The sequence below is a fragment of the Osmia bicornis genome, chromosome 2 (assembly GCF_907164935.1).
Source record: "Osmia bicornis bicornis chromosome 2, iOsmBic2.1, whole genome shotgun sequence".
NCBI classification, from domain to species: Eukaryota; Metazoa; Arthropoda; class Insecta; order Hymenoptera; family Megachilidae; genus Osmia; species Osmia bicornis.
The window spans coordinates 4,125,825-4,149,154 of record NC_060217.1 but is presented as its reverse complement, the minus strand read 5'-3'; the positions used below and the strand labels follow the sequence as shown (position 1 = coordinate 4,149,154).

The following is a 23,330-nucleotide window of genomic DNA, read 5'->3' as shown; positions in this document are numbered from 1 at the left end:
ACAACTCGTTACGATTTATTTAATCGGATAATTAAAAACTGTATAAAGTGAAGATAAATCATCGATCTATGGGGTGGCCGTGAACGCGTTAGATTCTCGTCACTGTCACGATTCCTCGCCATCTTAGCCCTTTCATCGGTGCACGAGTTACGATCAATTATATCCTGTGTATTAATTGCGAACGAGAATAACAAGAGACGAGGCTGGAGGAGGAAAGGTTTATTAACCAGACGACCAGTGTAACTCGCGCCTCGTACTAACGACGTTTAGCCTGAAAGGAGGCGTGCTTGTTTTGAAGGGATCAAAAGCGCAACGAGCGCGACAACCCGCTGAAAGCCGCAAAATTTGCGACGCAGCAAATTTCTACGTGTTCCTCTCTCTGCGTCTTCTATCCTTTTATTTTCATTTTTCCGCGACTAGAATCCGTTTAGAGAAGGGTACAGGTGTTCGAGCGAGTTCGCGCGAAGACGTCGCATACCGACAATTATATATGCGACGCCTTTATTATAATCGAGCCTACCTGTCTCTGTCAGTCTTTTTGCTTGTTTTTCTCTCGTTTAAAGCAGCCGGAACGTCGACGCATAATAAGGGTGAAAAGAAAGAAACGGTGCCGGTTGAATGTTGGATTCTGCACCCTACCCTCTGTCGTTTGGCCTAACCTCGTTTAGTTAGAAAGCGTTTGCGCGACGAGACGACCAACGCGAGATTTAATTGGAAACTCCCCGTGTCTATCGCCTGGTGGCTTCGCCTTCAAATCGGTAGGACAGTGTCATCCTCTGAGCCCAGATTCGTCGTAATTGCTAGCCTTTCTCGTTTCAACCCTTCTACTGTTATAAATTCATACTTATTCCTCGGCGATAATGACGAAGTTACAACGAATTCACTTTAGGTTTTCAAGTGTCTACCGTACCTTACCCTTTTTCCAGCAGACTAGGCGAAATCACGAGAGAAGATGAACAAAATGGAATCCAAGTCGTTCGAAAAAGAAGGATTAACGAAAGAGGAGACAGTTGGAAACTTCATCCGTCGCGAACGATCATTTATCCGGCTTTGTCGATCCGTTGTTACAGAATACATTGTAAGCGTTTGCGAGGCGCGAAACAGTCGTAACTCGGAAACGACGGAAGCATCGCTGGTCGCGCGTCGAATTCCAGAAAAGGTCTCTGTACGCGATGCTGGGAAAACGAAATAAAAACCATGGCCCGGCTTCGTGCTCGCCGCTATCTCGAGATACCGAATAATCGGCTTTATAAAATGTTCCGCGCTCAGCAAACCAAAGCTTTATACGTTCCTATAATCTTTAAATGCGAGCGCCACGAGCTCCCGTGACATTTCATCCTCGCCAGCAGCTTGCATCATTAAAATTCCACGCTTCTTTACAACCGCGGCTTTCTTGAACGGTTATTAATAGTTGCGCGATACGCGAGAAATTTAAACAATCTAATAATTATCGAATGTTGCATTCATTTCCGAAGCTTAGGCTGTGAACTTGGGGGGTCTCGGCGTTTTTTCTTAAACGTCCTCGCGGATATTTTTATTATAGTTTGAATTTTCAGGGTTTAGAAATCAAAATTGTAAGATTTGCTGTGGAAGAATTCTCAAGGATGTAATGCAGAGTTATAAAAAGATATCGACGATATCGAGGATACACGTTTCCGGATTAGCGCGACAGGATGGCACGGTTCGAAAGACAGCTTTTTCGCTCGGTCTCCCTCTCTCGACATCCTCGAAGATTAGTTAAAATGTATTCGCCACGGTGAAATTAATATCCATCCATTAGCATTATGCGCAGCCCCTATCTCGGGCCAATTTCCTGGAATGTTCACGTCAGGTGTTCGATTACGGACGACGATCTTAACATTTTAGCCTTTCCCTTGACATTGCGGATCTCCAACGTGGACGCATCAATACCGCGGCCTTGTATCGTCATTAATGGCGGCTAATGTTTGCTGAATGTTACCAGCCGTATACCGATGCCTCGTAAAGTCCGCTGTTTATATCGCAATTAGCCGTGTAACGATACGTAGCCACGTCGAATCGACCGCGACGCCTGCTTTCTTCGATCTCACGGGAATTTTCGACTGCATCCTACTTCGCATTACGTCCATCAATCGATTAACTTAACTCCTAATTAATTCGTTCCGTTTTCGTAATCTCTCGTTACGGAAGATGGTCGGAAACCGAAGTTAGTATTACAAATTTTTGGTATTCCGATAGGAATGAAGCAAAATGAGAATTATAAATTCTAGCGTCAAACTTCCTCCTTTCCTTTTTTCTTTCAATAAATATTGAAACATGACTGTAGGAAATCGTTCGCATCGTTGTAACAGTATTACATAAAGTAGGTAGTAATTTGACAAACACGCTGATGAATTGAATTGCCAGTGACCCCAAGAATCTATACACGCTTCAAACAAGGAGGTAGATTCATCTAATAAGAAACTTGCTAGTATATGCTGAATATTGTTGAAACAAACTTTTTCCCAACCACGAGCATAAAATGTCTGTCGAGGAAATTTTCTCCGGAATGTGAAAGGCCTCCCACATTTACATTCCACGGGTCCGTGTACGGCACGGCGCACACAACACACGATCGTTCCACCTTCACGCACCTACATTGTCCGTGACGAAAGGAATCGATCGACGTGTGTGTATGTGCGCAATTGAAATCACCATGGATTGCTCGATTTTCGATTCGTTCGGACCGGGCAATGATCCTCGTCGTCGCTTCGTTGCACCCATTAGATCCGCTTGCTGCTTCATCGATCGAGCGTGCTAATAAACACCACGTTTCCTTCAATGAAAGTTTCATTACGCTTCGTTTTTCATTACGTAAATAAGACTAGAGTTTCAGTCAAAAAAAAATACTCTCTAATTTACGTTATAATGAACTTCCTTTTACATGGTTTGAAATGATTGAAATATAGATCTCTTAATTAAAATTAGATAACACTATTATTAATCACAGCTCGGAGTTAGATGTGCTCGAGTAACTGTTCGAAACGCAAGGTGAATTCCATCTGGATTCAACGAAACAACGTCCAACAATTTTCCATCTGTCGTTCGTAGAACACACGTGGCACTGCATCCAGGATCTCGTACTCGTTCGAGCGTAACCACTTGGACACAGATACCGCACCTGTATGCACATGCAGCTTGCATACTGCGATACTTTATCGGATACTCTTATATAGGACACAGTTACAGGTTGCTTCAGAAACTCTTGTCATCAAGAGAACTCGTACGATCATCAGTCCGTGGCTCGAAGCTCGCTGGCAAAACCTGTTGATTCTGCGGCCAAAATTTCTCCACGTGGACGAATTAAATTCTAAATTCCAAGGATCTATTATATCCGGCTTTACCAAGCGCCAGTGAAAACACTCATTATTTTTAAATCAATCGGTACCCTTCCTGATTCGAAATCCGAATGAATCGGTTTCCATCAGTTTTAATCGCCTCTATTTTTTTCTCATCTTTGATCGCGCTGATTATCGAATTGAATTTTCATTAGTCACGGTCCGCGATCCTAACGAGCGCGTTCTTCCGCTCCAAATAAAAAGCTGTTTAATTCGCGAAGGATTTCAGGCGAGTTCCTGTCGCGAGGCCTTGTAGAAAAAATTCGCGAGAAACAAGGTAACTAACAGTGGTGATAAAAACAAAAGGGGGAAAGAGAAAAGGAGGGTAAAGGGAGGAAGCACGAGACTCGAGTGAAGCGTAGGAGAAAATTGTCTGCAATTTCTGACGGGTATCCGAAACGACGCGCACACACGCTTGTGTATATCGATACCAGATCGTCGAACGGGTCCGAAAGGTTGCCACGACGTGGCTCGGATTGGATTCGAGGTTTCTCGTTATTAATTTAATTACCGCTTGACAGTTCCATAATTAAATTGCTAATTTATCTGTCCACGATCTGGCTGATCGCGAACGAACCAGGCAGCTCGATGATTGCTCGCGGAATGACGTTTCAATTCTTCCTCCAATTTTCATCCTTCTTTCTTTCTCTCTTTTTTTTTCATTTTACCTCTCTCCTATTCTCAATACCCCATTCTCTTTCGTTGTTTTTCTCCCTTCGGGCAAGTTATACCGCGGTTGTTTCTCTTTTGAAACGTTGCTAGCTCTTACGGTTATAAATACACGATTCCTTTTTAATAATGGAGAAACGGTGAGGAACGATTTTTGTTCCCGAAGAAGCATGATGCAGGGAAAGTCTGGTTAAACTTTCTCGGTTCGATAACGATGTTTCGATGATTTATACCGTGCTGGGAACGTACGAGCTGTTCGTTTTCTATATCACGGTAAAAAAACTTTGGATTTCTTGCTTACCGAACAATCTCTCGTATACGATGGTTCTTTTATTTTGGCTGAATTTTGTTCGAACAAGTGGACATTATCACGAGTCACGCCGGGAACTACTTAGCTTGAATATTTTTATTCTTTGTTTCTGCGAAGCTACATAGTTGAATTGGTTAAAAAGAATAGATCAACGCGGTAGATTTCACGAAGCACGCGGCTGTCAAAGTGTTAAGAATCGGTGAAACTTTCAAGGAATTAGCATACAGGAAGAATTCCATCCACCTAACTGTTCATTTCCTTGTACTGCTCTTATTACGCGATCAATCGCGGAGGAAATCGTGAATTTCGCCGAAAGGGATCATCCGATCATCGTACCGTGAACTTATTATCTTATAAGCGATCGTGTCGCGTCGAGTGTCTTGATTCGACAAATACTCACGCGAACGTTTCTCCTCTAACGGGTCCGGTAATTTCCGGGCACCGTTATAACGCCGTGCAAGAATCGCTGATCGGTACGACGAAATGCAATTAATTATATCGGGAGGCGGTAAACGGCCGAGAGGGAGAGGAAAGGAACGCGACTTATTAATTGAAAGACCTCCCTGCCCGGTTTTCGAGCCTCGGCCTTTCTCTCCGTTAACCTTTCTCGTTATGTTTCCAGCCACGTCCGAACGGCTTTGTAACAAGCTGCCGGTCGCTTCGATTCACTTGATTAATTGACAAATAACACGGCCACGGAAAGATAAAGTTGCCTTGCCTTCGATACTTTCGTGAAACGATGTTGCGGTTTGTAAACGTTCAATGCTGTTAATGCGCTTTACTAACATGGTCTTTTCATTAGCCAATACCTTTGGGCATCGATCCATTACAATTTTTCATTTGATCCAACGATTAATTAGCGTTCGTGATTAAAAGAAATTACTCGTAAAAGGTTGCGAAATTAATTGTAGCTAATTATAAATATACATATTTATCGTTAATCATCAATTGCGAACGTAACTTTATCAGTTACCTTCTGCTACGTAAGAAAAGGAGCACAGAATTGCATGTCCTTTTGAAAATTCATACGTCATCCAGATAGAAATGACATGCAAGTGAAATTGTTTAATATATTCCTATGACGATTTGAAAGACGTCACAAGGGATCTGTTAACGAACAGACGGACAGATTGATTAATGGAAAATAAGTGCAGAGAGAGAGAGAGAGAGAGAGAAAGATAGAAATTTAGTCGTCCCTTCAGGCTCGACCGCGTGTATCAAGGTTAAACACGGACTCTACACGAGCGAACGTTTAATAATTTTAATGAGCGAAGTTCAGCGCGCAGCTTGCTTAAGGAAGTAATTGGTGATTACAGCCGGCGGGTCGATCTTTAACGAGCAATCCGCGCTATTTCTAATTAGTTGATTTCACTAATAATAACGTGAAACGCCTGCCCCCTACCCTCTTTTGAAACTTCACCACCACCACCACCACCACCCTGCCAGTCTCGCACGCAATTCGTTTCGTGTCCCTCTGTAGAACCCCCTCTTCTTGCACACTTCTCGCGTCTTAATTATACGCGCGGTGTCAATCTTGCCGCGGTTAACGAGAATTCATGACGAGAGGAACGACGTTTTGTCGTCGCATCGAGTCGCTAATTAATACGACCGATTTACATACAATCCATCGAGAGGAACGACGGAAGGAAAGCAAGAAACGAAGAGAAAAAAAAAATGAACGTCGAGAAAACTGGGATCTAGGCCGCGCGAGAAGCTCGCGGATCGAGAACAGTAAATGTTTTAAACCTCTGGTTATGATCGGCTTTCACTGGAAATTGTTCACTGCGTAGGCAAAGTGATAATCGATTAAGAACAACTCGAATTCAAAATAAAAAGGTTAAAAATTTTCATTAGAAAGTAAATGAAATTAGTAGTACAGAACTTGAGAAAATGGGTTCCAATCTTTTCGGTGTGTAATCCATTCCACGCTCCCCTCTGATCCCTAAATCGGAGCGATTGTGCGATCCGTAATAGCCGTAATTACGGGCATGCCGGTGCCCCATCTGCCACGCAAGACAATTAATAATCTAATCAGACGGCAGTGATTAACACGTTAGACACGGACAAATGCCGAGCGAAGGTACGGTTCGGATGAAAAGGCATCTTGCCAGCGACTCCGCCACCAGCTACATCCCTAGGAAAGCTACTTACCCGAGAAAATGATTGCTTTTGCTAATTAAACTTTTCTTTCGCCCTTTTTTCGATTTCCTAATTTAATTCCATAGACCTATGACTTGCAATTTTCAAAGTAACTAATAAGCAAATTAATTATCAGTTTTTGCGATCAACCCGTTGAAAAGCAAGCACGACTGTCCCGTTACGGCGGAAGAATTTCATTAAATCATCATCGAGAAAGAACGCACACCACGGTCTCTATAAGCCAACAGCGTGTACGCGACGAGCGGACATTCCAAAGGTTAATTAGAAGACGAAAGAAATAGGAAAAAGCATAATAACGGGAGAATCGCGGTGGAAAAGGTGAGACGATAGAGGACGAGGGTTTTACATGGGATCGGTATAGTTCAACTAGTCGCTGTAGTTCATTCTATTCGTTCTAGTCGACGCTAGACGGCCGGCCTCTAATTAGTAATTAAGGGCAAATTGAAAATGAAGGGATTCGGTCAACCAGCCGAGTATCTTCGCTCATTATACCGCAAAGGACGTCAACGACTGGTTCGATAAGGTCGAAGTAATTAAAAGTTGCCACGTTGATTCGTTTACCGGAGTGCTTCTGATATGCACAACCCACCCACTTTGATTATAATTATTGTGAAACGAGAACTGACGGATATTAAAGTGGCGTCGAATACTGATTTCTCTTAAGTTGTTTCATTTCCACTTCTTTTATAAATGACAGCATGTAATTTTTCTATCGAGCATTTTAAATTTCTAAACGAGGGTTTGAAACGGGCAGAGTGATATACAAGGATCGAGAATAAAAAGGTTCCTTTTTCTTGTTTCCCTGTTTGTCACGTTTAAGAACGACGATAATAGTTATTATGCAAATAACGTTGGTAAAATATGTTTCGAACGAAACGCGGTACGATCGTGGTCTTATCCGTATTGTATCCACGCGTATGTTACTATTACGGGCAATTTGAGCTTCCTATTATTACTGGCACGTTCGCTGTGTAATAATATGGCATTAAATCAAATTGCGAGCCGGGACACCGGTACGTTTTGCGTAAAAAGTCCCTTTTCTAATTGAAATTTGATTGCATCTGTAGAACAAGAGAGAGCGAGAGGGATAGAGGGGAAGTGGGGCGTATTCAATTAAGTGCCTTTGCAACGAGCCACCCATCTCCGCGTGAAATTCCTCCATTGTGTTATTAAACGGCCTTACGATTAAGGAACACTTTTCCACGATTATTCTTTTGTCCTCTATCTGGCACGTTTGTTGAGCCATCGTTTCAATTCGGTTAATTAACACCGTGAAAATTGCGCAATCGACGAGTCTTGCGCGATTTCGTTTCATCCAGTATCAATTCTTTAATCTTCCTCTATCCTATCCAATCAGCAATTTAATTAGGCATTACCAAGAAGATATTTCAAAGACAAAACACGCCGTAATATCGGAACGTGGAAAAAGAAACACGCAAACTACACGGCACATTCGGTCATTCGAGTGAATGCACATTTCCTGTTCCCCTATCGACGAATAAATCGCGCGGATCGAGTAGATTGAATAGCGAATTATTACATTCCACAGTGGGGAAAATGAGTACTGCTTTCAATGACGGCTAGTGCGTACAGAGGGCTGAGCGCGTAGAGGGGTCAGCTCGACGGAGCAGGGTTAGAATGTAATTCCAATTAGTTTGGTCCGACTATTTGCATCAACTATTCCGTGAGTTGTATATACCGTATGTGTATGTCTAAAACGGTGAAAGGAAACGTATATCTAACATGAGGACTATTTGTATGAATGGTAATAAATGGTACTTTTTATTTCAACCTAAACAAAGAATATACCGTGCTGATGCAAACGTCCAGCTTAGAATCTCTATTCTCAAAGGGTTAACGCGACGATGTCCCGTAACAAGCGACACGAGCACAGTTCATCTCGAAAATTGAGGGCCTAGAAATAAATTGGACAAGTCCGTGAAAGGTGTGGTAGTAAACGCGGTCCGTGAACTCGGATTTTTAATCGCGCGAAGCACTAACGAATCTATTTAGAAGGGTGCACCAACCCCTTCTCCTCCCCTCTACTCCAGCTCTGCCACCCTTTCGTAGCCGGTAGCTGGCCAAGCCAACCCTCCACCTCGCTCGATACAGGGATCTTGGATAAACGGACAAACGAACCAAATAATTACGCTAATTAAAGCCGCCCAATTTGCGCTTTAGACAATTAAAGTGGCGAGGGTAAGGTGGGTAACTCATTAACAGGCCGCCGTGTATGCACACGTGTGCACCCCGGGAATGCGTGTGTGAATGCGTTCGTTTCAACGCGCCCGCGCGTTTCCATGTTTCCCTCTTATTCCCTCTTGTTAGCGAGGGACCTAGGGGGTGATCATCACCCGAGGAAAACGGGAACACAGACAGACGGACGGACGGAAGGGTGGTTAGGACGAAAGAGAAACCGAGGAACGAGGAAAAGATGGCGGGGCCAAGTTGCTTCGCGTGTTGCGATGCACAGAGGAGAATTGAACGAGAATCAGAACGTCTTTTCATCGTGAACTTGCTGCAATAGTACCTACACGCACTCGTCAATGCGGAAGAAAAGATATGGGGTTGCTAGCGTGTGCGTAATTGGCTGTAACATTAATGGAGAACGATCGTAATTGGCTATGTCGACTAGAAAAATTAAATTTTTTAACATATACTAAATTTATTATAATTTCGCGACGTTTGTAAATTGAGTAATTGTCAAAGTATAATAAATTTACATAATGAATCATAAGATAGATAACACATCCTCGTTTTATTTACCGAGATATCAGGAACATTCTTAACCAGCTCGTAAAATCTATCCACGATTAAAACCACTAACTATCGAACATGTTGTTAATGTGAACTGTGTTTTAAATACACCGTTTCAAGCAATGTAATCAACTATTTTACGTGTATTCTAACTGGAAATGCACTCAAGACTATTAGGATGATTATTTCTGCCGAGAGGGGGAGACCGGAAAGGATAATTAAGGACACGGTTCTTCAGGCAACCTCTCGATTCTCGTGTTTCAGATTGCGTAGCTCTTTCACGAGCCTTGCGGCGAGTTAAATGGGTTAATTCTCGAGATAAAACGGAGGCGATTTCGGGCGTCCGTCGAATTTCGCGTGTAACGCGATACGGTCGTATAAATTTTGATAGCGCACCCAACAACGGCCCGACAGCGCAATTTAGTTAATCTGCATATAATTGCCACGATGCCGAAGGCTTTTGAATATAATTAAGCTACTTACCACCGTCAATCATATCGCGTGTTCCTTATACATTATATCGTTCGAGAATGTATACAAATTAAACGAAACTCTTCACTTACGTTTATCGATACCTTATCGATCTTATACTGAAAAAAAGGAGGGGAAAAAATATAATTAGGAAAATTCAGTGGATATTGTCTTTGGGAAAGTAGGATCCAAATGGCTGCCAAATGCAATAATAATAAAACAAACAGCAAAGGCGCAATCGCGTATCGAATCAATGGTAATTAAATAAAAACAGCAGTAGCGACAAAAAAAACGTAGCAAATGAAGGGGGAGATAATCAGAAGAGGGAGATTCCGTGCAGCGTACGAACGACAGAGACTCCAGAAAGGGAGGCTAGAGTAGAAAAGGGAGAACCAATGAGGAAATTAAATACCGAGCGAGTGTAATCGCGCTAATTTAACTAGAGAAAATTACGTCGCCAATTCTACGAATCGCACTCGTCCCGATACTGCTAAACAAACGCTCACACTCACGCTGAACTCCGAGCGACGTCCAGTCGTCGCCAACGACGCGGACTAATTGCCCGACCGGAAGGCGTCTTCGAGAGCTCGTGCTACGTTCCGCGTTTTTCATTTTTCCTACATAATAACGATTAATCGTGACCCGTTCAGAGACGGGGAAAGGGAATAGCCGGTTTAATTAAAAAAGCGACACGGCGTATGACGAACCAGCAGTAGCAACCCTCTCTCCGACCTCCTGTCCAATTCTCCATTCACCAGCCACGCTCTTCTTTTCGCGACGAAAACGGTCGACCGGCAAATTAAATCGAAATTGACTAGGTCCGGTAATGAGGTGGCCCACGGGTCACCGCCTATCCGTGCTAGTGTTCGTTTTAGAAAATGAGTTTCTACTTAAAGAGAATAGATATACATATCCTTGCGAGCTTTCTAAAAATTAACTTCTTTTCTTTTATTCGTTTATTTGATTGTCTATGGTACGAAGAATTTTGTTGATCCATTTTTTCTCAAATCAATTTCACTATCCCACCCTTCGCACTCATCGACAATTCGGACCTAATATAGCTAATCGATACAAAAAGCCCGAATTTCCAATAACTATTTAATTCAGTCAATCAAAATTCCTATTAGCTCCCGAGCGCAATTTGGCCGGATATACCGAACATCGCGCTCATATTAGAAGTTCGCTGAGATATTGGATGGGGCTAGCGATGGCAACGAGTCGGCCGCGAGGTCGAATCAATTTAATAGTTTTGTAGCAACAATGAATTTTTTTGTTTTTGATCTAGCTAGTAATGAAAGTATTCTGTTGCATATATTTAAATAAATAAATGAACACTTTGATGATTGAGAACTTTGTAGAATTTACGATTTCTATAATTTTATGAACCTATTTGTAAAATTTATCAGATATTCGAGTGATTTCGCTAAGATATATTGTGACGTTTCTTCAATAAAACGAATGAACAAATAACATCGTATTTCGTTCTGTCTCATCCGCAAGCTTGTTCCTTCTTTCGACTCATCTCACGATTTTACAACCGAATCGTAAAACTCAGCAGTCGTGATGTAGCACATAAAATAATTCAATCGCAGGGAAACGCCTACGTGTCGATTTCTTACAAATCGACTAGTAGCTTCTCGATACCTGTAATTCATTCTCCTTGATCGCATCGATTCGCAAGCCGCTCGAACCCATCGTCAGGCAATTCTGATTGGTCTGATCTTCGACTCATTTTAATGTAATTAACGTTTTGATTGCATGCTTTGTTTCCTCGTCTAACCTTCCTCACCGTCGTTCATCTACCACCCCTCGCCCGCCATAGTCGAGTCCACCCCCGTAACAAGGGGACCGTGCAGTAGGTAGGAGGATCGATCAGTCGTGACTGGCACTCTGTGTCCATATGCGCGTCGTTCACACACGCTCAAATACACACGCAGCAACATAATTTCACTTTCCTATACATGTCATTTTGCACAGGCTACGCATTGTCTTCGGGTTTGATCTATCTTACAATGCCCGAACATCCTAATCCATGTTATAAGACTTTATGATCCTTAATTCCCTGCAGTTTAACCACTTTTCTTAATCACCGTGAAGTGAAATATGTGCGAAAAAAATTCTAATACCGATTTGCATTAGTTTGCATCCAAAAGTGTTCGCTGCGATACTCGGTAGATTGGTTGAAAATAAATTGCATCGACTTGCAAATTGAATCTAATGTATATAATTTATGGATCGTAAAAGATTAAGGATAAGAATCTTCGAGGATTCTACATAATTTAACACTTTGATGGCTGCATATTTTATGGAATCGGTAGCGCTTGAAATTTTACATTTCTTTTTATATCAAAAAAGGAGAGAATTTATAATGCACGTCACGAAATTACCACCTTTCAAATTGGAAAGTAACTATTTTATTACATATTTATGGCATAAATAGAGAGTAACTAGCGGACCTATGTCGAACTGAAATAATCATCGTCAATTTCTGTCTGATATAGTGTCATCATCCTTAAAAATTAAATTTGTTTAGCGGAAAGCGTTTCGCTTTCTTCTGGTTTGTGTACAACGTCTCATCTCGGTGTTTCTATTCCCGCGGGATCGTTGTCGACAACAACGGAGGGATTAAGGCGCTGGAACGAGCGTTCTTCGGGCGGAAGGAAACGGTTAATTTAAATAGATTAATTAAGTTGAAGCTAGGAGAGGCTCAGGGTTTTCACCAAGTCGGGCAATTATTGCCAGTGCAGGACATCTGTCGTTCTACGATCCCGCAGGGCACGATTATACGACATCCAACGACGGAAAGATTCAAAGAACAATGGCTACGCTTTGGATCGTTGTCTGCTCTTAATGAGATTCGTGTCGTTCTTGGAACATGTTCGAAGGTTCGGATTTCTTGACCCTTCGTCGTCGAAAGGGATTTCGATATAATATTTCAAAAGAGAAATGAAAGTTGTACTCTATCATGAAAGCAACCGAGCAATTACGTAAAGACTTTTAGTTTCAACGGTATACAGTTGTTTTCTAAAAGTAGGTGAACACGAATTCTTTGCTATATTGCGTGTGAATCGCACATATATCACTCCGCTCGGCAGAAAGTGAAAGAAATAAAAGTGAAAGAATAGCCATCGGCCGAGCACACGGCCTGGAAAGTGTATCGTGCACTACTTGTGATCCTGTATTTGCAAATTAAAAAGTCGACCACCTTTCGAGCGATCGCTTTCCGGACACGCGTTCCATGAACTTTCTAACAAATCAACAAGTTTAATAATTTCGATGCTCGTTACGCGTTGCATGGAAAATTAACGCGACTGGAAAAGTCGAAATTTCCCTGGAGAAGAATATTCGAAAGTAATTTTTGTTTTACAACGTTGACCAGGATTTTACAATCCATCGAAACTACGGGATTCGAGGGTGAAATAGCAAGCGTTCCGTTTGTCTTTCCTAACTCGAGTGAAATTTCGAAATCCAGCAAATGGGAGAAATGAAAAATGAAAATCTATTTCCTCTTTCAGAAAGAAATTGTTTCAAATGGGAAAGTGTGTTCGATCAAAAGGTATTCGTGTTTTTCCCGGAACTCGCGAAGAATCGGTGCAATTAAAAACGAGTTCATTAAAACACGGCGACCGCGTTAAACATCGTGCCCGATAAATCCGACCGACAACACGGCCGCAAATATTTGTAAAACGAATAACGTTCCATAGTTCGCGGCTGGCAAACCATTTCCGGGCCGTGCAAACTCGTTAAATGATTCGCAACGGCGCTCAAGGCGATCGTTCCACGTTGCACAGAACCAGCGCAAAGGGAATGAACGCAGCGCAATTAATACGTCTTGATTAGTTCTCAACGAGCCACGCACTTTTCTCCCCTCCCTCACCCACCTACCTCGTGAACGATAACATTGTCGATAAGTCCAGTTTAATTGTATGCATTCGAGATATCCAACAAGCCTTTGACTGAAAATACACCCATTTCGACTACATCATAATTATGCGAAATTATGGAATTATGGAAATATAAAAATTCCAGAGAATTTGAAAATGCTACCACGTACATTTGAAGTTTTTAACAATTCAAGTATTATTCGTCACTGTGCTCGTTGTTTATTTTAAACTTTCAATTCGCATGGAGTCTAACTTGGTAAGTAATGGTCAAACTTACTTCAGTCCTAAAAACTGTATTGTAGTCAGAAGTTTACATAAGTAATCTTTAAACTTTACTGTACATTGTATTATAACGAGAAACTGGCAGTGAAATATATTTTTGTTATTATAGCGAACTAGGACTTTTGATCCAAGAATGAAATGAAACTTAAACATACCAAAAATCTATGAAGTTTGCCTTCGATCGATGTTCTAATTTCACATAAAGCCTTTATACGTAAGTGCACCGTTTCACTTTTCTTCCGCTAATATGTAACCCTTTTCCGCGTTCTTTGCGCGAAGAAGGTCACGTTGTTTCTTCCACTCGTTGCTCTTCCTGTTCTCGCGGACCCGTTTGATCGAACACGAGGAACGGTCTCGATCGCGCGCTAATTGGCGTTGTTTATTGCGAGCGGATTTTCGGGTCGGAGGCTAACGAATTTACTCGGCCGCCATAGGAGGAGGAGGAGGAGATTTTGTAGTCGAGCGTGGATCGTGAACCAACGAATTATTTTCCCCCGCGTTTATCGCGCGTATCAATTCCAATTAGCAAAAACGCGTAGAGAAAAAATCTCTACCTCAAAACTCGTAAATTCATGTATCGAGTGAAAGCTTGGAAAAAAACAACAGAGAAAACATACGCGTTGGAAACATTACGGACGCGTATACAGGGCGTTTCACAATTAAGGAGGAGATAAAGCGGACGTCACGTGTTATGAAACACTCTGTATATATATTTTCGCTTAAAAAAGATAACAGATTTCTCGCGTACATCGTCAGATTGAACCCCTGGAACACGATGCAAGCTATTTTTCAGCAGAAATTGAAGCTGCTCGAGCATCGAGGTCGACGCGCGTCTGCCCGCTCGATATTACGATGCACGCACGCTTTTTCCCCTCGCGTGGTCGTCCCGCGTGCAACTCTCTCCGCGTTTAAACCGTTTCTAGATGTATATCAATAGGACGAGGGGACATAAACCCTTATTTCTTGTAAAACCACCGCGTACGTTAAATATTTGAAGGTTTCATTAATGAGTGACAATGAAAAACAACGGTTACATTATAAGAAATGAAAATTTTTCGTCTCGATCCTCTTAGCACCGCAAATGGGACAAGATCATTAAACGAAACGAACCGAGCCGCGTTTCACTTATCTTCTCTCCTTCATTTCAGCGATCCACTTATTTCTCGGGCGAAACGATTCCGGGGCGAGAAACATGCGGGCCGCAGATATCGATCTGTTCTATTAAGTGAACTTTCTCATAAAGCCCCGGTCCCGCTTCGAGGCGAGTCCGTCTTAAAAGCAATCGAAGAACCGTGTAGCTTTCTCAGGATTTGATGGGATGTCGCGGGAACGGACCAAAGGACGAGCAGAACGGCAAGACTGCAGTCAATAAGATCCTGCCGAACGCGATTCAAAGGTACGCGAAAACACTTTATAGCCTTTATCGCATCGACGTTTTTACGAACTTCAATTACTTTGGATAATTCAAGCGAAGATCCAGCCACCTTTTAACAAGTTAATTGCCATAATGAAAATGGCCCCGTGTAATATTCATATGAATTTACGAAAGTATCCATCCTGGAAAAGATCCTGATTTAAAGAACCAAGTTACCAATCGCGAAGCTTCGGGAGGACCAACTACGAACACGCTCGCGACTCGAGCGGAAAGGTCGTCGCAAGTAGCATCTCTGACCAATAAATTGAAGGCGTAAGAACCGAAATCCCTGGATACCGAGGCAGAGTGAAATCGTGCCGGTAGAAAGGTGGGCAGCAAGCCGGGGGTCTGGCCAGGAAGGAAGATGGGTAGGTGGAACGGGTGTGGGTGGGCTTGGGTTGGTAGGTATACATCGCGGGCAACAAAAGTTTCTAAACGGTACGGTAATAACAATAATAACTTTTGTAACTCTGCCGGGGCACACGCATACACCGAGAAGAGCAGAGACGAGCGCGCCAGCGAAGCAGAGGCTGAAGGAAACGGCGAGGGGCTCTCCGACGCGTAAATTGAACGTCCAACTTGTATTTATATGATAATAAGCGCGTTTAAATATACCCGGTGTACCTAAACTTGCTACTTAAATATCGAACGATTACCAGGGACCGTGGTTTTCTTCCAAGTCAGAGACTACCAACCGAGAGGGCCGCCTCCCTACTTTACTTTACTTTATCTTCCGGATTTTCTACGCAACGTGCAACGCGTACACGTAATAACATCGACTGGCCTCATATTTACATATTTACAGAGGCTACCGGTTCGCGTAAGTTCCAGTTATATCTACCTTTATCCGGACCATGGAAAAGTATTCGTTCTTACGAAAGAGAGGCAGAGGTGGTCTTCTTTTTGTGCAGCAGTTTCGCGATCAGACGCCTACGCCAGCCACCCCCTTTAACGATTTGGCCGGGAATGGAGATAGTTTTGGAACTAAGATGGCTCGGTGAACGTAGCTTAGCCGGTTGTTTGACGGGCTATGATACTACCGTGGCCACAACCGAGGGACATTTTACGAGCGAACGATGCGGTTCTCGTGATTAATGATTTTCGTTGGATAGCTGTCTCGAGTCGCGTTATGTAAAAACCGTGACGGAGACCGGTCGAATGGGTCTCTGTTTGCCCGAAGAAACTCTCAGACAACTGCACCCCATTCTTCTCGACTCACCGCGAGAAAATAGGTTCCACGTGAAACCTTCTTTATTTCACTCGACTGACACAGACCACTGATTTCAACCCCTCCCAACCACGTCGCCGATTTATCGTCCCGGTGAGCTAACTGCATCACGAATACCTTCACTTTGCTCTATCCACAAACAATTTATCGTTCGAGACCATTAACAGAGGGGTAAGCTAAACCATTTAGATAATCTGTCATGGTTTTTTTTCATCCGCGACTCTTTGTTTCGAGAGAGCGATTTCTCTCGACGACAATCTCTTCGACTAAAAACCACCCCAGTACGAGTTTCGTAAAGATCTAAGAGGTTTGCGTGATTTTGAATCGCGTCGATATCCGATTAGGGAAACGAATGAGTCTAGGAATGTCTCGCGAGACGGATCGCGGCGGCCCCGAGCGAAAAGGGGTTGAAAATACGAAACGGGGCCTCCGGGTGGTGGGTGGCAGCCGGGCGGTGATACAGGAGGTTGGTTATAATTTTAATGACGGCGTGTCCGCGCGCAGACTATTAAGAATACGCGTCGCTAGAAACTTTTAACGAGACGCTGCCTCCTCCCTCTCTTTCTCTCTGTCGCTCTTTCACCCCGTACAAGCTCTCGGCGTGCAACGAACGCGGGGAGGATACGAGCGAGCGAGCTAGAAGCATCAGAGGGTAGAACCGTAGTGCGGGCTGAAACGGCGGGCACAAGCGGAGAAAACGAGAAGGAAAGTAGCGAGTTTGGTCGGCGAAGTAGAGGAGCGGTGGAACGCGAACCAGAGGGGAAAGAAGAGCGAGAGCAGTAGGCGACTCGGCATTATGTATTTTATAATGATCTCACAACAAAATTGCAATTTGCAGCAGGCGATGTCGCACACCCATCCCCTCCGCCGTTGCACGCTCGTTTTCTCTGCTTAGTACACTTTCCCTCCTACCCCCCTTTCCCTGCTACCTCTATCTTTCTCATTCTTTCTGACCATTTCATTCTGTCTCCTAGTCCTATCTCTTTTCTTTTTCTTTCTTTCGAATCGTCTCGCTTCATCTTCATGGTCCGTGCACCGGCGCACACCTGGAAACCACCGATTCAAAAGACCTCCTTTTCTTCCAACTTCTATCCTTTACCTTTCTCTTCGCGATCCTCCTTCTTTATCCTTCGTTCACAGTGTCTCTAGTCCTCGATCGTGGACTCTGCTTCGACACGATCTTCTTTGTTCAACCACAATCTCTTTCTCTCTGTTTCTAACCTACTCTGACCATTCTTAATCCTTTCGCTTTTTCGGTACATCGTTTATCACGCTGCAACCCTTTGACGAACCGGTGAGTAACTGGACGTCGCGACGCCGACGCGCGGACTTCCGTGATTTCACCGCTTGTAGTATGTTAATGCGCGAACGAATTGCAAATGAATCTCGTTAGGATATTTCGAAATTGAGCACCACTTTCCAACACTCCTGCCACAGGGTATATATTACGTTCTTTATTTCGACGGGAAACTGTGTCGAAAGGGATTTATTTAAGAATCAACATTGTTTCGACGCGTTTAGAAATTTCAAGAATTTTCGACTTTGAACAATTATTCGAACAATTCGAAGCTCGTATTTAAACTCGTTGAAAAGTTGGAAGGGAGGAGTATCGAATATCCATCAGTAACCGTAGGGTAACGTTCAGAAGGAACACCCGGTACGTGAGACTCGCAAGGCACTTCCCATATTGTTCGTGGTCGAGGAGGTGGGTCGTTCGTCGCCAGGGAATGAACGGCAGGCTAAATGAAGGTTGCGAAACAAAAGTGCGTTGTCAGTACGCGTCATTACTGGAACATTTGCATGATGTTAACGGTTTTCCTGGCTAAACAGAGTTTGGCGACGTTAATTACTCGCGCGTCCCGATTACACCGGCTGCTTCTGATTAATAAACCGTTAATTGCATATTACACTGCGGGGACTTGTCGTCGCTAATTGATTCGCCGTCAAGTAGACAGGAAAATCGATCGAGCCCCGGCTCTCGAAAACTTTCGAATCGAATCGAAACGCTCTCGCGATGTTGTTGATGCAAGTTATTTTCGGGGAAATTACACCCGACAACTTGCACCCACTTCCGGTACAGGATATGCTTCTCCCCTAGATCATCTTAAATATTGAAATTTTTAATGCTACCTTCCCGTACCGTTGATTAAAATTTGAACGAGACTTGTTACGTTTACCCCAAAGCGTGTATGAACTTTAATAAATAAATTCTTAACTTTTGTGTTTGTTTTTCATTTATTAAAGTAAAACCCATCGTATCAAAATATCTCATCGAATGATCCATCGCACGATGAGGAACCACGATGTGTCCATCAGGACCGAATCGAGCAGTAAGTCACCCTGGTGTCGGATTTATTATCGTTAGAAGTAAAGAAGAAAAAGAAAAAAAAAAGAAAAGCAGGACGCGAGCGTTACGTATTCCAATGACATCGTCAACTCCTGCCCGAGGGCGCAGCCCATTACGATTCACAACCCTTAAGCAACGTTCTTCGAGCCTTCTACCCCTCTCCGTCTCCGGGAGGGGGTGGCATCGTTGAAACCCCTAACCGAGATAACGACTCCGCTTTATCTCTGCGCCAGCCGCCTAGCATAATACTCACTCGACGCCGAGTATTATATAAACGAGTGCAGACTCGCGAACCCACGGATCTGGGCCCTGATACGAGAATAGAAAGAGAGAGGAATGCTTGCTTTACGTTTCCTAGCCGACATGTACACCTATACACTGTGTATCGTGATAATTTACGCGTCGTATCTGGCCTGTTCGTTTTCGGCTAACGATGACACCCGGTAATGGCCGCGTTGCGTTCCGTTCCAACCCCTTTGACGTCTTTTGGTTGCGATTTCTAAATTCTAAGACTGCCGGAGATTTTAAACGCCCGAACGATAGCACAGATTTCATAATAATCTAGCAAAGTTAATGAATATAACTTTAATCTGAATGCTGATAGGAAGGGAACGTGTCCAGCGCGGAATGTGTGCGAAAAGGATTGGCAAACAGGCGTTTTTCAAAAGCCCTATCTGTTTGTTGGACACGTGCGTTATCTTTGCCGCATTCGTCTCGTTTCCCTGCGCCAATGTCGTGGGAGCAGAATAAAAGGGGGATGAAAGCGTGGGGTTTGGGGTGTGCGGCAGAGGGAAGAAGGATACTAGCCGGGACGACGGTAATGAGGGAATGCGTGCCACCCTTCTGATAAGGGTGTATCTCGTGGCGGCGTGGGTGCACTCGTGTTTACATCGCGACGCACACCGCGTCACGCGATTGCGTTCTCGCTTCTGCCTTGTCGGCTCGCGACTCGTTCTGATTTGTTTCAGTTTGATCAGCCGGAGAAACCGTGATACCAGCCGACCGTAATTTGCCAATTTGAATACAAAACAAGGCGGTGATTTAACGGGTCATTTGCTAACACAATGTGTAATTAGCTTTTAATAAAATTACTTTGAACATAATTCATCATATTCTATCATATTTGACCCGAAAAGTCTCACAAAAACGAGTCTCATCGTTTTCACTCGAGAAATTAATGATCGTAAGGATCAATTCCGGAAAAGAAAATATCAAAGTATATTTCTACATCCATTAAAAACATTTCAACCGTGTCACTCGTGAGGATCCATTTAACAAATCTGAAGCGAGAAAAGGCAACGTGGCGAGATTAAGCTGAACTTAAATTCCTGCGGTTTTATGAAATTTAGATGTTTCACGCGTTCAAGCTGTCTATAAGCAACGTGTATCTTATCCGCGAAATGCAATTTCGCCGGTTTTTTTCCCTCTGGACGCGAGCATCGTCCCGTAAAGCGATGAATTATTGCAAATTGTACATTGTATAGCCGTGGCCGGGCGATAAAACGCAGGAAACTTTTGGAACTGGGACAAATGCGGTTTCTTGCGAGAACACCGAGGTATAATGTGGCGCTATTACAGCTTGAATTACAGGTTCTGCCCGCGGCTGGAAGACACGATGATTCTGAATTGAAAAAAAGAAAAGAAAAAAAAGTAAAAACGAAGCATTCACGCGTACGTAGCGTAGAAAACGCTCGAGGCCTCTTATTTATCGCAATTAGTTCCATGCAGTTTCTTAGAAAGGTTGAATCTCGTCATTAGTTGAAATGCAGCTATGAGCGAGACCACGGTTTCCTTCGAAATCGAACGAGAAGTTATTAATCCCGCGCTTTTTCAAATTGCAATTAATTCCCCGCTGCTATCCCCCCGGCTGACCCCTCTCCGTCTATCAAGCCGACCGGCCACCATTCCGCTCTGGCCAGTCGCGATATTAAATTGTTACGAGCGAGTGATTCACGGCTCGATCTCGTACACTGCGACCCCCGTGTATATGCCTTTATTGGGCCGACCAAGTCTGCGTCGATAACGCTTTTAACCTGTTATTAATTGGCCTTGTTGGATGAAACTCTTTTTTTTTTTTTTTATTTTTTTCCTCCTCGTCGCGATATCTTGTTATCTCCTGAACGAAAAATCAATTCGATCGAGAGACTAGATGAAAAATATCGGTACTGTTAGCGAGTTGAGTTAGAGTTATTAAATACACAGACAAATTGTACTGCATTTCTATTTGCTGAAAAACATCCCTTTCCTGGTGACCGCATGGCAAAACCGACGGAATACTCGACTCTAGAGCCCATTACATTTATTATTGTCATCGTGCTCGTTTTTGTTGGACCGGCTCGATGGGGGAAAAGTTCGTTAATGAATTTACTATAAACCGCTTGGTTAAAGCTTGGTAATTGGTATTGCCACGTTCGCGTTACATAAAGCCAGACCGTGCACCGTCAAGACGCCTAATGGACACGAGCGTATATTTATAATTACAAGCGGGCATGCCACTGCGGTGTTCCCTTGTTCTTGCGAAAAGCATCATTAACGATAGTCGGTTGTGTTATAATTAATTACAGAAACAAAATTACAACGGGAAAACAACTTCAAACCCGAGCCCGACCACTCGTTTTACGTAACGATTCCATCTCCGAACCAACGGGACTGCCAGTTGCCAGTCCAAGTTTCATTCTCTCCCACGTCAAACAAAGTTTCGTCGTTGAAAAATCAACGCAAACTCGTAGCCCGAGTCGAAGTAGAAATTCTGACTCTCCACAATCGCAATTTTTTACTAACAAATGTAATGCTGTAATCCAGTGATATTTGTTAATAAATTATCATTCCATTATCAACCATTCGTACAAATAAATCACCATTACCATCTACAAATCCCTTGGAAAATTAAGTAGAAAAATATATATACATATAGTGCGCCTCGCGAGTACAGACTAAAGTATGGCGTCAAGCATTATTTACAAGCTCTAAGCTGTCCCAAAGGCATCGTGGATGCAAATCGGGGTCGTGGATCGAAAGGAAAGCGGAAAAAGGTCGAGACTGGCAGGAAAAATGTAAGGGTAAAAATCGGGGAACCCTTACGGCTGGTCGAGAATCAATTCACCGAGTGACCGGCAACTTTTACGAGCGTCCCTGGTCTGTCGGGGTCCGATATCGTCCAGCCGGTTCCAGCAACGTCCCTCCTCGATCCTCCTCTCCCCTTTCCCCTCGGACTTCTTTCTTTCGTTCTTTCGCCGCGAGGCAATTATCCTTAATTCGGTCCCGTGGACCCTCTCTGTCCTCTCCTACGATCTAACAGCCCGCTCGCTCCACCCTTCGTCTGTGGCGGTGAGCTGCGGTCACGATACAACCCTGTCCCCGTAAAAAAGGCGCAACGTCGTCCGGGACGACGGTCGGGAAGAAATGTCGTTCAATCTACATAATCATTAACAGAAAGGAAATTTATTTAATCCCGTCGCCGAAGGACTCGTTATTTCCCCTCCGGCTAATTTGAATACATTTCGCTCGCGGATGGTAAATTAGAATCCAATTTCGGTGTAATTTCGTGCTATTAAACGCGATCGGACCTCGGCTCGTTCTATCCGTCTCTCTCTGTTTGCTTATCCAGACCCATTTTCTCTCCTTTTCGTTACCATTAAACACACAGCCTTACCCTAGACCGGTGCTGTGCCGAATTAACGATTCAGCACGCGGACAGTCCGAGTCTGGACCTCTTTCGGACTCTTTATGCGTTCCTCTTCCTTTCTTCCTCTTTTTGTCTCGAACCAACCCATCTCGTTAACTCGCTTCCCTCCTGTTCGGGAACTTCTTTGACGCGACACCGTTCCATTCGTTTCCGTGAAATTTAACGTCCAAGGGGTAATCGAGCGTGTTCCATCTCTACACGTTCCACACTCTTTAACGTCGATTCGTGTGAAATCTTGATATTGAATAGCAATTGAAATTTCCGTTTTAATCGTAGCCACGTTAACGCCACCGGTTACTTAGAGCTGATTTAGAAGCCACGATTGGCCACGTCGTTTTAACGCTTGATTTAACGCTTTCACCGGCGCTACAGAAAGGTGTATCGCAACATCTGGCAGATTTCACCTCGTTATTCGCATCGGCCAACGATAATTTAACGATCATAATCGCGGCTGTTCTGGAGGATATATTTCTTGCGGTATACAGGGTGCCTCACATATGGAGGGCACCTCTTTCTCCTAGGGAAACCCGCTTCGATTACGCTCACGTGGAACAGAACAGAGGAGAATCACGTACAGGATGATAAAAAAAACAAGGATGTCTCGTTTGCTCAAAGATGTTACATTTTATCCGCTGTATAATTTGAAGCGTGTCGTGACGAGAAGAGCGCGGAAATTGGCAAGAATCGCGCAGGTGAATCGACACTCGCACACACATGGTGCGTGGAATAACGGAGGCTTCTCGACGAGGTATTAAATAATCGTCCAA

At 43.6% G+C, this 23,330-nt stretch overlaps 1 protein-coding gene across 2 annotated transcripts in view; it reads right to left on the bottom strand.

Annotated features, from left to right (window-relative positions):
- Nucleotides 1-23,330, bottom strand: part of LOC114878902 (LIM/homeobox protein Lhx9) — a 178,265-nt gene that overhangs the window by 5,261 nt on the left and 149,674 nt on the right. The window lies entirely within an intron of this gene.